The following is a 17,336-nucleotide window of genomic DNA, read 5'->3' on the forward strand; positions in this document are numbered from 1 at the left end:
GGACGGAGAGGGTGGAGGTGGACGGACAGAAAGGAGGTGGACGGACAGGAGGGAGGTGGACGAGTCAGCAGGGTGGTGGACGGACAGGAGGGAGGTGAACGGATAGGAGGAGGTGAACGGACAGGAGGGAGGTGGACGGACAGGAGGGAGGTGAACGGACAGGAAGGGAGGTGGACGGACAGCAGGGAGGTGGACGAACAGAAGGGAGGTGGACAGACAGCAGGGGAGGTGGACGGACAAGAGGGAGGTGGACGGACAGGAGGGAGGGGACGGACAAGAGGGGAGGTGGACGGACAGGAGGGGAGGTGGACGAACAGGAGGGAGGTGGGACGAACAGCAGGGAGGTGGACGGACAGCAGGGAGGTGGACGAACAGGAGGGAGGTGGACGGACAGAAGGGAGGTGGACGGACAGCAGGGGAGGTGGTGAACAACAGAAGGGAGGTGGACAGACAGCAGGGAGGTGGACGGACAGAAAGGAGGTGGACGGACAGCAGGGAGGTGGATGGACAGAAGGGAGGGACGGACAGAAGGGAGGTGGACGGACAGGAGGGAGGTGGACGGACAGGAGGGAGGTGGATGGACAAGAGGGAGGTGGACGGACAGGAGGGAGGTGGACGAACAGGAGGGAGGTGATGAACAGCAGGGAGGTGGGACGGACAGCAGGGAGGTGGACGAACAGGAGGGGAGGTGGACAGACAGCAGGGTGGTGGACGGACAGCAGGGAGGTGGACGGACAGAGGAGGGGAACGGACAGGAGGGTGGTGGACGGGACAGGAGGGAGGTGAACGGACAGGAGTGTGACGGACAGAAGGAGGTGACGGGACAGAAAGGAGGTGGACGGACAGAAAGGAGGTGGGATGGACAGAAAGGAGGTGGACAGACAGCAGGGTGGTGGACGGACAGGAGGGGAGGAATGGACAGGGAGAGGGACGGACAGGGAGGAGGTGGACGGACAGGAGGGAGGTGAACGGACAGGGAGGGAGGTGGACGGACAGAAGGGAGGGTGGACAGACAGCAGGGTGGGGTGGACGGACAGCAGGGAGGTGGGACGGACAGGAGGGAGGTGGACGGACAGAAGGGAGGTGGACGGACAGGAGGGAGTGTGACGGACAGGAGGGAGGTGGACGGACAGAGGGAGGTGGACGAAAGAAGGGAGGTGGACGGACAGCAGGGAGGTGACGGACAGGAGGAGGTGGACGGACAGGAGGGAGGTGAAGACAGGAGGGGAAGTGGGAGGGGAGCAAGGGAGGTGGGCAGGAAGGGTACGAGGACAAACAGTAGGGAGGTGGGCGGTCAGCAAGGAATGGGCGGAGTCGTGGGGAACTGAGCAATACGTCACAGTGTTATGAAAATGATCATAAACTGCATATGAAAGCCATTTACTTAATTTCCATGGCATTATTATTATTGTGATTTATGTATGATTATTTGTGTGTTTATTTATTATGTTTATTAGTATTAGTAGTAGTAGTAGTAGTAGTAGTAGTAGTAGTAGTAGTAGTAGTAGTAGTAGTAACAACTCAGGTCGAGTAGTTACTTTTGTTAGATATTTAGGTAATGGTATGATGGTGTGGCTATAAAAGTGATGGAGGCCACGTTAAAGTAGTAGAAGTACTGTAGTAATTGCTGCACTGTGGCTGGAGGAAACAGATTAAAAATATGAAGTAGTTAGGTTATTATATAGAAGTTTGTTAAGAGGAGCTGATAAGTATTTTCCTTGAAGGTTTTGAGGTATGGGACGAGAGATTGTATTCAACGAAGCTGTGAAAAGTTGATTGAGGGTTCAGAGTTTAGGAAAGAGGAGGACTTGTAGGAGAGTATTCGTATGTACTTTATGGTGTGTGTGTGTGTGTGTGTGTGTGTGTGTGTGTGTGTGTGTGTGTGTGTGTGTGTGTGTGATGATGATGATGATGATGATGATTAACGGTTTATTGAAAAAGTTCTGCAGCCCGAAGGCTGAAAATATGCATTGGAGAAAATGACTTATTACATACAAAGACATGGGGTTAGGTGGGTCGTTTAACAAAAGTTTTCATTACTGAAAGAAGAAGGAATATGAAGTGAACATACAAATTATTATAGTTTACAGTTAATGCCTGCCTGGGCTGGTCATGGAGTCACCAGGTGGACGTGGTGCAGTAACTCGCCCTCGGGTGTTGATATGAGGGACCTCACGTGGTCATGGAGACATCGGGTGGTGTGGTGTTCACGTGGTGTGTGTGTGTGTGTGTGTTGAATAGTTCCTTGTCCAGTGGAGATTCAAGTGAGGGCTGTAAGGCTGTAGTAAGTGCGGGTAGGAACAATGTCTTTCTCAGTGACACATTTTGTAATGGTGAGGTTTAATAGGCACCAACAACGACGTCAACAGAAGTCACCAGCAACAACAAACAATAGGACCATTAACACAGGGATCAACATCACCATCACCACTATCACCACCATCCATCACCAACAACACGTCTCCACCACTATCACCACCAATAGCAACAATAACACGGTATGACCCACTAACCAGCCTGGTGGGCTGGTGGACACGCCTCCATCACCCCCACACCCCCACCCGTGGCTTAAATGAAACAACTTCCTTTTTATAGGCAGTTTTGATGTGGCAATAAAGGAAAAAAACAAATTACTGGCCAGGTTGGCATTTTCATCACCACGACGAAAGGCAAGCCTCTATAATTCGGATTTACAATGTCTTCCCAACCTCCAGCTACGGTCGTCAGTCCCACCAGACACCGGGAGTAAACCAATCCTTAGTGAGAAATGTTTGTCGTATGCCAATTCTTATCATTAGCGCCTGCAGGCCTTCCATTGGGCATACTGGGCCTTAGTGACTGGGGGTGGCGGGGTGGTAATATATTATGGTGGCAGGTTGCCGCTACTGGACGGATCTGCAGGGCTCAACACTATGACTTTTAAGAAGCTGAGTACCGGGTTTACGGACTTAAAGCGACGGGTAATACCTGGACGCCTGGCCACCACGGTAACTGCTACAGACCAGCACCACCACCACCACCTGACCCTACCAAACCAACCATTGCATATCCTCAAGATCAAACCTTAAGACTACCATTACGAACCACAACCAGCAATTACGGACTTCCAGCACGGACGTAAACGAGACCGTACGACCGAGGAAACGTTCAGTCCTATACGCTAAAGTGGATGTAGTATACTTGTGAGTGACGCGAGTCGCATCCATCAATTGATTTTTCAGCGAGTGGTAGAACGTGTGGGTATGCTGTGAGATTACCAAACTTGTGACGTAAATATTAAGTTCTATGAAGGTTTACTGAATATTAACGCTAAATATTAAAACACCTTTGGTTTACATTGAAAAGAATCCTCTTAAGACGGTGACTGCATTCTTGGAAAACTTGTTGCCGACAGCCCAAAAGATTTAAATTGGACCCAATCGAATACCATGTGGTACTCCGCGGTCAATGAAAACTCCTGCCCGATAGAACATTCTGATATTTGACCCTGTGGCGGCGACCTGAGAGGAAGGTTTGAATAAAATGGAGAGTATAACAGTGGGCGACATACCAATAAACTAGTTCCTGAGATGAACACTAAGAAGCACATAGAGTATGTAGATTTTTTTTCCTTCAGATTAACCAGAGACATAATGGTAATGCTGTCAGGTGCGCTGATGCCTCTAGAAATTCGGTTTAAAGTGTATATAAGGAGGGTACAGGTGAGGTGCCCATCCTCTCAGGTTACCACATTAAAAGTTATCAAGATTTGGTCACCCTATATTTCAGAATCCCATTTAGCTACAATTTCCTTTCATACTTCATCACTGTCAATGTTTTTTTTTTTTGCATTTTGGAAACGATTAGTGGCTTGAGTGTGGCTAGTAGCTATGGTGTTATTAGTGGCTTGGGTGCGGGGTACTAGTTAAGAGTATTGGCTTGGGTGCGTGGGTAGTGGCTAGAAGTTAATGGTCTGGGAATGAAATAGTGGCTTAGGTGTGGGTACTAGCTCTGAGGCGGCCCCACGACTCTCGGTCTGGCGGGTCCTGGGTGAGACGAGTTAACACACTGAAAATAATTACCTGGTGGCGAGACGAACGACAGACGGCAGTGTGTTTATGGTGAGGTTGGGGCAAGTCACCTGTACCGTATTTGTCAGTGAAAGCTAGCTCTCTCTCTCTCTCTTTTGTTCTCTTCGTTATTTTTTCGTTCTTTCTTTCCTTATTTCTTCATTTATTTATTAACTTTATCCCCTCTTTTGATCTCCTTTTCCTCTGTTTCTTTCTTACTTCCTTCCTTCCATATATTTCTTGCCTCCTCCCCTCCCCTCCCTTTCCTTCCCTCTCTTTTTTCCTCCCTCCCCTCCTCCATTTTTTCCCTCTACGTTCCTTTTTTCTTACCTCCTTCCTCATAACCTTCCTTCCATCCACTCCCTTCCTCCTCTTCTCTCTTTCATTCCATCACCTATTTATCTCACTTACACCCTCCCTATTTTCCCTTTTATTTCCTCCCCTCTCCTTTCTTTTGCCTTTATTTTCACCGTTACTTTCTCCTTGCTCTCCCTTCCTTCCTCCTCCTCTCTATCAATCTCTACCCACTTCGCTTTCTTTCTCTTCCTTCTTCCTTCCTCCTCCTTCCCTCCTTCCTTCTTCCTTCCCTCTTCACTTCTTCCTTCCTCCTTCCTTCTTCCTTCCTCCTTCCCTCCTTCCTTCCTCCTCCCCTCCTTCCTTCCTTCCTCCTTCCTTCCCTCCCTCCCTCCTTCCTTCCCTCCTTTCTTCCCTCCTTCCCTCCTTCCTTCCTTCCCTCCTTCCTTCCCTCCCTCCTTACCTCCAGTTCAGAATACAACAACACCAGCTAACACGAACACCATTGATTTTTCTTCTCCCAGGACGAGCATGAGGTCCAGTATATTTGGGGACACGGCTGAGCATCTGACACTACGGGACTACCAGGGGCTCTGTCAGTGGGGGCTGGGGGCTACTAGAGCTCTGTCAGTGGGGGCTGAGGTTACTAGGGCTCTCAGTGGGGGTTACTAGGGCTCTGCCAGTGGGGGTTACTAGGGCTCTGTTAGTGGGGGCTACTAGGGAAGTGTCAGTGGGGCTGGGGCTACTAGGGTTGTGTCAGTGGGAGCTGAAGGCTACTAGGGAAGTGTCAGTGGGGGCTAGGGGCTACTCGGGAAGTTTCAGTGGGGGTTTGGGGCTACTAGTGCAGCGTCAGTGGGGACTGTAAGCTACTTGGTTTGGGTCAGTAGGGGCTGGGGGCTACTTGTTCTGTGTCAGTGAGGGCTATGGACTACTTGAGCTGTGTTAGTGAGGGTTGGAAGCTACTAGGGCTGTGTTAATGGTGACTGGGGCTACTAGGGCTGTGCATTGGGACGCTAGGGGTCACTAGGGCTGTGTTAGTGGAGGCTGGGGCCTAATTGGGCTGTTTTCCCGGGGTTGGGGCTAATAGGATGACATCAGAGGGGACTATCTTGACCGACGCCGGCAACACTGTGACCTCCTCGACGACTCACTCACTCACTGACGGAGACACACTCACTCACTCACTCACTCACTAACGGAGACACACTCGCTCACTCACTAACGGAGACACACTCGCTCACTCACTCACTCACTCATACTGACGGAGTTTCGCTCACTCAAACACCGGCGGAGACTTACTCGCTCATTGACGGAGTTTTTCACTAATTCACTGATGGGAGAATGTCTCTCTCTCTCTCTCTTTAATCACTGACTGACTCACCTTCTCTTATCAATTGACGGAGTATGTTACTCACTCACTCACTCACTTACTGGCAGATGACACACTCACTCATTCACTCATTGGCAGAGAACAACTTACTCACTCACCGGTAGAGGAAGACATACTCACTCACTCGCTGACAGAGAAGGGCACTCACTCACTCGCTCGCTGACAGAGAAGGGCACTCACTCACTCGCTCGCTGACAGAGAAGGGCACTCACTCACTCGCTCGCTGACAGAGAAGGGCACTCACTCACTCGCTGACAGAGAAGGGCACTCACTCACTCGCTCGCTGACGGAGAAGGGCACTCACTCACTCGCCCATTTAATCCTCGCCAATGAAAAAAAATAATCTCCACAGTGGGTTGTTGGCCTCCGAACTGCAGAAAATAGTTGAAAATGAAGTCTTGATTTTTAGCAATGTCATCCCAGCAGAGGAAGATATTAATTATTTATTTATTTATTTATTTATTTATTTATTTATTTATTTATATACTTATTTATTTATTTATTTATTTATGTATGTATTTAATTACATGTTTATTTATTTACTTATTTACTTCCTTATTTATTTCATTACTTATTTTTCTTTTTTTTTATAATACGTAAATTCATATTCAGTATCGATCCAGACGGGGGAGGCCAATTTATAAACTCTTTTGCACCTAACATTGGATACGTCTTTGTACGCTTTCTTTGTAATGTTAAAAAAATATATATTACAAAAGATGTCCTGTTTTATTTAAGGAATTATTTTATTTTTATTTTTATTGATAAGATGAATGGTATTATGTCTGGCGAAAATAAATATATTTGGGTTTCTCATTAAATTTGACGATTGTGGGTAGGTATCTTTAACCGTCTTTCTGCATTTTGAGTTTGGGTTTTGTAATAGTCTCTCTCTCTCTAAAAAAAAACTACCTTGGCCTCATAGTTAATTTATGTCTTCCGGCCGAGATGTGTCCCGTATATCCCCCGCCGACTCGAGTAAATAAAAGTCATGTGTTACTGTTACTTTTTTTACTGGTCTTTTGGGACATATTACTGCTACTTTTTTACTGGGGTTTTGGGATATATTACTGCTACTTTTTTTTACTGGTCTTTTGGGATATATTACTGCTACTTTTTTTACTGGTCTTTTGGGATATATTACTGCTACTTTTTTACTGGTCTTTGGGATATACACGCTACTTTTTACTGGTCTTTGGGACATATTACTGCCATTTTTTTTACTGGTCTTTTGGGATATATTACTGCTACTTTTTACTGGCCTTTGGGATATACACGCTACTTTTACTGGTCTTTGGGATATATTACTGCTACTTTATTACTGATAAGCTAAAGGTCATACACACACACACACACACATACACACACACACACACACACACACACACACACACACACACACACACACACACACATCCCACTACCGCACATATCTGAACACTATTTTTTGTACGAATATATTCAGGAAAGTTAATGTGATCTACATACACTTATGGGACAGCTAAATACCTCATTATTAAACCATTTGAAGTGTACAGGTGGGTAATTGCGACTCATAAATAACTACCATATGTAATTGCATCCTTATTATGCATGATGTTAATTATATGAGCATTGATTGTGTACTTATTAAACCACTACTTCATCTACACACAGAATAGTAAACAACTTCAGTAGGAATATTTTCTCTATGCTGTTGTTTGTTTCACTTTGTCAAATAAAAAGTGTTTATTTTCCTTTATAAATTATTTTAATTTATTTCCTCGTTGTGAACCTTTTAAAGTTCCTTATTACTTAAACGTTTTGATTTTCTCTTTTATTAGAATTGGTTTAGAATTTTGTCATTAAAAGCTTCTTAAAACTTTTTTATTCAAAATTTGTAAAATATCTTCATTGAAAATTTTTGAAAAATACATTTTAAACAAATTCCTTCATATAAGACTTTTTAAAACTCGGTCTCTAAAACGTTTTAAAATGAATTTCCTAAAAACGTTTTCTCGGTACGAAACCTTTTCATATAAAAGAAGAAAAAACCCTTATCATATTTAGAAAGTTTATTCACAATATTGGAAAAAATTCACCCCCCCCCTACCACACACACACACACACACACACACACACACACACTCACACACACACACACACACACGGGTCGAGATGAAGGAAACGTCACTTGCGGTTTTGACCCCTCCTGTCTCGTGGCTGGGCGTAAGCAGTGTTGCCAGAACCATAACGCTCGCACACCTCAGCATCGCCCACACCACTGTACCTCGCTACTGCCGTGATACTATTACTAGTTCGATTGGTTATATTATTCTTGATAAAAATGGAAATGCAATTGAGGCAAGGAGTAATATTAATGTATTATATCTTAAAATAGTAACAATGAAGGAGGAATGACTTGATAGGACTAATTGTACTGTTTGTTAAAAATTGAGTGAAAGGAGTACTGATTTTAATATTATTTATACTCTGCTAAAATAAGGAAGGCACTGAGAAAAGCTGTGATATTTACATTGGAAAATTAACGTTGGAATATGCTATAAAGTAGACCGCCTTACTTGGCACACATGGCCTGTCCGACGCTGGGGCTGAAGGTGTCAGGTAACGGAGGTGGTGAGGAGGAGCCTGCAGGTCCTCGGCTCTCCACAAGTCCTACATAATAATACTTTCCCTCTTACCATTATCTCGATATTTTGGGTGTCAATATTATTACTCGTATCCTTAATAAGACTTTATGTGTATTCAGGTGTAGGGTGTTGGCTTGTTGATTTTAGTGGTAGTTAAGAATAGGAGGTAGTGTGTAGACTTGGTGAGGTGGTGTGAGGAAAGGGGGGGAGGGAGAGATGGTGGTAGTGTTAGGATGGGGGAGTAGGGAAGGGGATATACTGGGAGAGGGGATTGTAATAGGGAGAATATGGGAGGTGGGGCTGTGAATGTAGGGGTTTGGGGATGATCGGGACAGAGGTAAGATTAAAGGGGTTACGTGGGAGGAGAGGAAGGAGGGAGGTACGAGAGGGTGCTGTGGTAGGAGCGAGTGGCACCCGCCACAACTCTGCCAACCGGGTGTGTCTTGGAGTTGGAAGGCCGCCTCTCTCTCTCTCTCTCTCTCTCTCTCTCTCGTGTGTAATATAATAATACAGTATTAATAATAATAATTAACGGTTTATTGAGAAAATACAGCCAAGGTCTGCAAATACCTTCACAATGAACAGAAATTATTTAGATTACATGAAGAGATATTGGGGAGTGGGTCATTTAACATAAGATTTCATTACAAAAAGAGGAGGAAACTTGTGGTGAACCTACCAGGTAACTAAAGTCTGATAGCATTAATTGGTTGAAGAAGGGCTGGTCTTAGCCCTGATGCAGGTGTGGTGTTGTGCAGCTGGACGATTACAGGGTGTTATTGGCCTCCTAGATGCAGCTGTGGTGTTGTACAGGCGTGCATGTGTGTGTGTGTTTGTGTGATGTTGATGGTGATGCTGATCATGGTGATGTTAAGCCACCTGCTCCCTGATCTACTCTCTGTACATGTAAACTGCTCCACCTGTAGTTTGTACTTACATCATTACCTGCTGCAGTACTTGAAGAAACATTTCTGAACCAACTTGTATATCTTAAGTGTCCCGTCGACCGTAAGTTATGTCATGAGCATTCACTGAGAGCCAGAGGGGTGTGATGTCATGGGCACACACACAGCCAAAGGGGTGAGGTGTCGTGAGCACACACACAGCCAAAGGGGTGCGGTGTCATGAGCACACACACAGCCAGGGTAGAGGTGTCGTGAGCACACACAGAGCCAGGGTGTGGTGTCGTGAGCACACACACAGAGGCAAAGGGATCTGCTGTCGTGAGCACACAAACAGAGACTAAAGGGTGTGGTGTCGTGAGCACACACTGGGAGTCGGTGTGGTGTCGTGAGCACACACAGAGCCAAAGGGGTGAGGTGTCATGAGCACACACTGGGAGTCGGTGTGGTGTCGTGAGCACACACACAGAGGCAAAGGGGTGTGGTCGTGAGCACACACTGGGAGTCGGTGTGGTGTCGTGAGCCACAAACAGAGACTAAAGGGTGTGGTGTCGTGAGCACACACAGAGCCAAAGGGGTGAGGTGTCATGAGCACACACGACGACCCACTAGTGTCATGAATAACCTCCCTGTCCTCATGAACGTCTTGACCGGATGTGATCATTTCGTAACAGAGGTTTATGTTGAACCTTCAGCCACGAGTATGATGACTCCCTCAAGCTTATGTCACCTCCAGTACTACTCAGTCGTGTTTACTGTTGTAATAACCTATTTAACCCCATCCTAACCCTAAACATTACAGTTGGGCCTTCACACTGATAGTTAAGTTAAGTTAGGTTGGGGCCTATTAGGACCAGGGCCCATCTGGCCTGCAGCTGTACAGTGTAAAGGAGGAGGAATAGAGGTGGACCATTTAGGAGGGGATGGACAGAGTGGATTGTCAGAGAGTTGTGTAGGTGTTGGAGTGTGTCAGTGGAGGTACGGTGTAGGAGGGGTGTGTAGAGTAGTTGGAGGGAGGGAAGAGTAGGTGTTGGTGTTGTGGCAATGGAGGGCGTGTGTAGTGTAGTGTAGTTAGGAGACAGTAAGGGTAGGTATCAGTGTGTGTGTGTCAGTGGAGGGTTTGTAGAGAAGGAGTGTAGGGAGGTAGATGTTGGTGTGGAGGGTATCGAAGGAGTGTAGGGAGGGGTGGATGTTGGTGTGGAGGGTATCGAAGGAGTGTAGGGGAGGGGTAGATGTTGGTGTGGAGGTATCGAAGGAGTGTAGGGGAGGGGTAGATGTTGGTGTGGACGGTATCGAAGGAGTGTAGGGGAGGGGTGGATGTTGGTGTGGAGGTATCGAAGGAGTGTAGGGGAGGGGTAGATGTTGGTGTGGAGGTATCGAAGGAGTGTAGGAGAGGGTGTTGGTGTGGACGTATCGAAGGAGTGTGGGAGGGTGGATGTTGGTGGAGGTATCGAAGGTGTGGGGAGGGGAGATGTTGGTGTGGGCGGTATCGAAGGAGTGTAGGGGAGGGGTAGATGTTGGTGTGGAGGGTATCGAAGGAGTGTAGGGAGGGTAGATGTTGGTATGCGACAGTGGAGGGCGTCAAGGGAGTGCCATGATACTGTGTGTAGTGTAGGAAGCAGGAGTGTAGTGGAGGGAGGATATATGGAATGGAGGGAAGGGGTAGGTGTTGGTATGCGGCAATGGAGGGCGTCAAGGGATTGAGGCGAGATGGTGTGCAGTAAAGAGAGAGAGAGAGAGAGAGAGAGAGAGAGAGAGAGAGAGAGGACAAATAAGCCCCTGGAGAATCAACTTTGTGTGCAAATTGAAAAGTTGTGAGTCGTTCAGGTAGAGTCTGGACTTAGTATCTCACTCAGCGGATGTGTGAGCTATCTTTATTTACTTAGGTATTAGTGTCTCTCTCTCTCTCTCTCTTCTCTTATCACCTTCTACCTCTAGTTCCATTATCTATCTTAATCTATCAATCTATTTTTCAGTCATCTGCCTATAAATCTCACTAATTTTCTCCTATCTGTTTCCCCTTGTCACTATCCATCTGTCTATGTCTTGTATTCCATTTATCTCTCTCTCTGTCTCTCTCTATTATCTCTCTCTCTGTCTCTCTCTATCTATGTCTTAACTCTATATTTCACTACGTTATCTATCTATCTAATTTGATAAATAGACGAGGAGATACTGATAGATAGTGTAGGTAGTAAGGCAGATGGAGAGAGATAGAGAGAGAGAGATAGAGGAGAGAGAGATAGAGAGAGAGAGATAGAAGAGAGATGTAGAGATGGGGATATAATGTGAGGGAGAGATCATCTTTAACATTTATGAGAGCTCATGTCCATACCTTTGCTGCCAACCTAACTCCTCAAACAATGTTCAAATGGTAGTTGAAACTGTTTATTTAACACTGACATTTTCTTCAGTTTCATTTTTTTTAACCGTTGGTCACCCACCTCAAGATATATTTATTTTTTTTTAGCCAATCAAATACAGAGGTTTGAAAAGGGTAGATGTGATTGGTTAAATGTGGCACGACTTAGTATGGCCTGGCCCGCGTCTGGCTATGAATGAGGCAGAAAAGTCAGGGCTAGCAACCCGGACGGTCTGCCGCTCAGTGCCCAACTACTATTATCTCTACCTATTTTCCGCCATGCATTTCTCTTTATCCATAAATATTTGTAAGTTAAATAAAATCATTATTTACTCTTACATTATTAATAGTATATCTATTATCGTTATGTTTATAAATGACTGGTGAAAATTTTAAAAAATTTACTTGTCATCAACTTTAGATGGTTCTAAGGGCCAGTAACTAACTTGGCAGAGTTAGTCACATGTTGGTGGTGGATGGTGATGGTGTCTAGGTCGTCTTTAACTTTACTTTCTGTCGGCGGGTAGCCATTCTGTTTTATGCCCATAATTAACGTTGTATAAGATGTAGATATCACTAGTCTTATCCCAGAGTGTGATTAACAGAAGTAAGAAACAATTGATGAATTATTGGAGAATGGATAAAGTTTGTGATAGTTATCAAATGCGTGATATTTATGTGGACTAGTGCCATGTGGAGTGTTTTAAACGAGTTTCTGGAGTGTCATTGGATATTGAGTGGCAGAATACCGGTGAGATGTACAGAGAACACACCAACAGCGCGGCTTGTGTCAGGTCATCACAGCTCAAGGTGGGTAGGTGCTAGGTCACTGTGTGTGTTTGGAGGTGTAATGGCCAGGGTGTTGTGTAGTATTGGTGGGCAGGTAGTGTTGTGGGTGGGCAGTAAGTGGGGTGTTGTTGTGTAGTGGTGGGCAGCTGAAGAGTGTTGTTGTGTAGTGGTGGGCAGCAGAAAGGTGTTGTTGTGTAGTGGTGGGCTGGTGGGGGTGGGCAGTAAGGGGATTTAGTTGTGTAGTGATGGGCAGCAGGAGGTGTGTGGGGGGTTATGTAGTGGTGGTGAACAGCCTCGCATGTTGTGGCCTCAGCTATAAATAAAGCACAGTACCCAGTTTGGTGGATTAAGTCGACTTAATCTCACCTCGGTAGGATATTTGTGTGAGTCAAGTTTACGTAGAGTTTACTGAAAATTACTCGTTAAGAATAAGGTTCAGCATTAAAATTATCTGAAATTATTTTTTTTAGTCTAACTTATTAAAATTTGCCATGTGTTTTGGAACAGATGATCCCTATATATTCGTTGTAAAAATGATGATGGTGGAAGAGTAAACAGGAAAACGAATGTGTAGCCGAGTTTGTAAATGAATTGATTCCATAGTGTTGGACCTGAGTAATAAAGTTGTGTGCTATTAATGATTCACATCTAGCGCGCGCACATGCGACCAATATACACTGTAGTTTGTCACGATACCGACACTACGCACGTGACAGTGTGCTACCTGCACTAAATAGACGTAAATATGACACTTTAGAACAGACTTGACAATGCCACCTACGTTATATAGATGTGGCAATATGACACCAGCACAACACATGTGTGACCATGACACCAGCACTACACATGTGTGACCATGACACCAGCACTACACGTGTGTGACCATGACACCAGCACAACACATGTGTGACCATGACACCAGCACTACACATGTGACCATGACACCAGCACTACACGTGTGTGACCATGACACCAGCACTACACATGTGTGACCATGACACCAGCACTACACATGTGTGACCAGGACTCTTAACACCTCTAAAGTGATAGGGTAAAATAACACTAGCACCACAAACATGACAGTATGACACCAACACCTCACAAACATGACAGTATGACACCAACACCTCACAAACATCACAGTATGACACCCTACACAGGCGGCATCAGTACCAAGTTACCAACACCAAACAGACGACCCTGCCAACATACCAGCATTACAGACCTGGCACCATGACACTCACACCACACAGACGGCAACATCCCACGGCTGAGGACTTACTAGCGCCCCCCCCACACACACATACACTCCAGCCTTATACCCAGTCACCCACACACATAATGCTGCAGACAAACTAATTTTCTGCCATGCCCACATGACTGGCAGTGTTGCCAACACCATGTCGTCACCTCACGATCCCACCACCATCCCTCACCTCCCTTCCCACTCTACCACCATGCCTCAACTCCCCCTCCCTCCTCCCTCACCGGACCCCCCAACCCTGACTGCCCCGCCACTAAGGAGGTGAGGGAGCGTATAAGGCTACATCCTTCTTTCCTTTTAAGTACTTAAAATATTTTGCCACTGTGTCGTTTAGTTAGTCATCACGTTGAGCGTCGCTTCTCAGTTATACGCCGTTTTTCTCTTTTTTGTTGGTGGTTTGGGGAACCACTGTGATTTTGTTTATATTGCAGCGTTGGTGGCGGTGGTGTGTGGGGGCAGACGTGAGGCAGCCAGGCTCCGCCGTGAAGTATGTGGCATTGTTTCTAATCAAGCACCACCTCGAGGGTCTTAGCTTCTTGCTCCTGTTGCCTGCCTGTTGATCTCAGTGGCTCGAGAGCATTTGCTCTGTTCTGCCTGGCGAATCTCCGTAACTTGAGTCCTTGATTCTTGCTGCTGTTCTGTTGATCCCGGTTATAGAGGTTTCTTATTGATCTCAGTTGTTTATCGTGTCCTTGCCTCTTACTGTTGCCTGTTGATCTCTGCTGCATAGAATACATTGTGTTCGGGTATCTTGGCAGTGCGTATGTATTGTTGCATTATTTTTACCTACTAGTTTGATCGTGCCGGGTAGCCTACCATGTTATGTTGGGGGAGGGTGGTGGTGACGTGCAGCTAGGTATTCTATCCAGGTTTCTGTTGAAGTGATAAAGTAAATTGAAGGATATCAAGGTCAGCTCGTGGTAAGTGTTCAGTTTAACCACCGCTGCTGTGATGTTCTCTTTGGCGGATCTTCTGCATATGCGTTTGTTTTGATGCTGTGGTGGAAGTGGCAGAAAACACTAGCTCATATGAAAATATCTCTGGAGGATACACGAATTAACTGAACTGGATGCAGTTGTACGTAACGATGCGTGTAATTTTGTTAGGTTTTAGATCTGGTTGATGCGTGTGGTCGACTTCATAAATTAATTTCACACTCATTGATTTCATCCCCCCACCGGCTTTATTCTCGATAAAATTAACGTAGATCCTGTTATTTAAAGAAGAGTCCAACACACCAACGAATACATGTTCGACTATCACACGTGACTTGTTGAGGCTATAATGGGCATACCTAGAATATTTTTTTGTGTGTTTTGACTCTAGTAAATCGGTGTGAGAAAAAATATGAAAATATCTATGATAGGCTATTTTGGGGATATAGTTAGGCTTCTTAGTTCATCTGGTTCATTATCTCGTTCGTTAAATTGGAGTGTTTTGCGCCCTTCAGATATGAACTTGGAGTCTGTTACTTTGAACATTAGTTGTTAATTAGAACGTTTTCTGTGTTTGGTACTGAGACAGACTTTTGCAGGCAGTGCAGCAGCTGGCTGTGAGGACAAGGACTCTTGAGTGAACAGCTGACTACGGCAGAATTGTGAGACATAAATCCACCATTTGGATTTTATGATCTTTGTTCTATTTAAATGACCAGTCATACAACAGTGATTTTGTACCTCTTAATTGGTTTATCTGTTTCTTAAAGCTTTCAAAATAAACGTTTATGGGGCTTGACCGTCGACTCCTATAATATATATGCCTAGATGATAATAATAATGAGTATAATAATAAATAATAATAATAATAATATATGTATAATAATATATTTTGGTTTATTGGAGCAAGAATTGAAGTGGCGATGTCTATTAATTATCAGCAAGAGGAAGGTCAATGAAGAAGAAAGTAAGCACGTTAAAACACCCATGCCGTTTCTTCCTTTGGCTGTAAATGGGTTTGGGAATGGAACATAAGGTCTCTTTGCGTCCTGTGTGTGAGTAAAAAAAGCTGTAACTTTTACCAGACAATTTTTTTTTGTTATTATCCTCGCGCAGAGACACTATCCTTGTTATTGTATTTTTAATTCGGGTTGGCTAATGTGTAGAAGATGTTGTGGCATTGTTTGCCCAGGTGATGTCGTGCGTTATTTTGTTGGTATTGCTGTCGTCTTCTTTTCGTGTCGTCGTCATCATCGTCATCATATATCGTGTCTGTCTCCTCATCGTAGTTAATGTATCGTTGTCGTCTTGCCGTCGCCATATTCATCGTTGTTGTTGTTCGCGGTCTTGAGTTTCAACGCTATGTTAGTATTACAACCACGTGCTCCACCAGGCAGGCTTTTTCACCACTTGCCTTGTGTTTGTGTACTTAATGTCCGTGTTTGTTGGCGGGAGGTTGAATTGTTGTGTTGTAATAATATGCTAAGTGTAGTTTTATTATTTTTGTTATTGTTTTTAGGAGTGTAATAGACCTCTAGGCCGTTACGTATACGTTCATTTAATTTAATACGCTGAGGTTTAAGTAGGTACTTTATATATTGGTAATAATTGTATCGGTAGTTGGTACGAAGGAATTGTTTTTGTTGTCCGTGTGTTGTATTAATCTCTCAGTTTATTTGCCCCAAAATATGAAATGGGTGAACAAGAACAATAGTATTGACACTGTCTGAGCCAAGCAAATCCCTGAGCATTCCTAGTGGCACCTCATAAACTGTATATTTATCTCAAGGAATTTTAATTTAGCATTTAGTATCATCTGTTGCAAATTTTTACATATTATTTGTCAGTTTATATTAGAATGTTTACCATGTTTATCATATTTTTATTTATATGGTATATTTTTCCTCTACAAATAATTAAACAGTATAATTATATTTACAATAATCTGGGTAGAGACAACAGCAGTAAAACTTGGGTTGTGTTCACGTGAAACAATAAAACAGGACCATGTGATGGTAATTATATATATATATATATATATATATATATATATATATATATATGATATTGGCATTGCAATGGTACAGGCAAGTTGTGTAATCAGTCATTTTCATGTGATTAAAAGATTTTAATTAAATCCGGAATGGAGTTTTCTCCAAACTCTCAGGTTATTAATTAGGTTAAGTTAGCACCTAACTATTATGAAATTTTATTTTGCCAATTGACTTAAATAAATTTTAACTTGCCTGTAACACATATATACAAGTGGGCGAGTGGATACCGGTTTTAAAGCTATATTCCGTAGGTCACAATGTTGAATACAATCAGTCAGGTTTTGGGCGTTGCGTCACCTCTTTCCTCCCTCCTCTTTAACATTAACCTATTTGAAGCTTTGGTTTAACGATGCAGAACTTGGGTATTATACACACTGTTCTGATGGCTAAGTTACAGTCAGCATATGGGGAACATATTTACATAACCGGTAACAGATATGACTTATGTTTACACTTGGCCTCCTTGTTGCCACTATTATCTTGATTGGTTTTGGTCAGCTGTCGTTGTTGTGTCTGCCTCAAGTCTCTGACCCTGTTTTATGCTGCTGCCTTCATGTCCTTATTGTAGCTCATTATGCCGCCCCCCCTCTCTCTCTGAGGTGTGTCACATTACCACTATATACTTTCATATGTTTTGATTCTCCTCACACATATAATTATGTGTGGC

The sequence above is a fragment of the Homarus americanus genome, unplaced genomic scaffold (assembly GCF_018991925.1).
Source record: "Homarus americanus isolate GMGI-L3 unplaced genomic scaffold, GMGI_Hamer_2.0 scaffold34921, whole genome shotgun sequence".
Taxonomy (NCBI): domain Eukaryota; kingdom Metazoa; phylum Arthropoda; class Malacostraca; order Decapoda; family Nephropidae; genus Homarus; species Homarus americanus.